This window comes from Vollenhovia emeryi, unplaced genomic scaffold (genome assembly GCF_000949405.1).
Source record: "Vollenhovia emeryi isolate VEMERY1.0 unplaced genomic scaffold, V.emery_V1.0 DF940030.1, whole genome shotgun sequence".
Lineage (NCBI taxonomy): Eukaryota > Metazoa > Arthropoda > Insecta > Hymenoptera > Formicidae > Vollenhovia > Vollenhovia emeryi.
In genome coordinates, this window is record NW_011966336.1 from 13,096 (window position 1) to 14,258 (window position 1,163).

Below are 1,163 nucleotides of genomic sequence, written 5' to 3' on the forward strand. Positions count from 1 at the left end.
TTTTTAAATTTACTGTCGTTATATTGCCGTTTGCTTCTTGAATCAAACAACAGAAGATGGTGGGTACGACCAGTAAATAGTGAAGAAAAACGGTGTTCCAAAGGGTTCCATTTAACCTATTTTCGTGAGCTGATGGAAACAGATCACGAACAATTTTTTGAGTGGACCAGAATGTGGCCATATCAATTCAAAAGTCTTTATAAACTCGTTCGTCCTCGATTGTTAAAAAGGAGTCGTCGTCGTTCATTACACCCAGAGCTAAGACTGGCTTTGACCCTGTCGTAAGTATAGGTCAAGCCCTTTATGCATATCTTACTTTTGTCTCAATACGTATTCTTTATGTGTTTTTCATTTTGATCAGGTACCTAGCGCATGGGGATAGCATGTTTTCAAAGAAAGCTGAATTTAGAGTTGGCAGATCAACGGCATACCGGATTGTGCCTGAAGTGTGCCGCATCATATGGGATATGCTGCAACCTAGTTATCTGGCACAACCAACGCAAGAAATATGGACATGTATTGCCGACGAATTCATGCAAAAGTGGCAATTCCCTAATTGCATTGGAGCAGTGGATGGGAAGCATATCCGTATTCAGTGTCCCCCAAATACTGGCACTCAATATTCAAATTATAAGAAATACTTTTCATTAGTCTTGATGGCTGTATGTGGAGTTTGGGCACATTCGGATATGTCTCACCTTCTTGATAATAATTTGCTTGATGTGCCCCCGAAGAAAGAATTGCCTGGCACTTTCATAGCAACGGAATATGCACTTGTAGGTGATGAAGCTTTCCCCCTTAAGAAATATCTGCTACGTCCATATCCTCGACACCAGTTAACCGATAAAGAAAGAGTGTTCAACTACCGATTGTCACGAGCACGACGCGTTATTGAAAATGCTTTTGGCATTCTTGTGTCAAGATGGCGAATTCTTACGAGACCTTTATGTTGTTCTCCAGAAAATGCTGAGCACTTAGTGAAGGCTTTGATCTGTCTTCACAATTTTGTTATAACAGGAGAAAGAGAAATTGCTCCAGCTCGCAGGAGGTACTGTCCATCACAGTTGGTAGACAGAGAAACAGAAGAAGGTATGCTTTTAGAAGGAGCATGGCGAGGAGAGGGAGAACAGGGTGATCTAGTGCAAAATATTGGCCGGTTATCT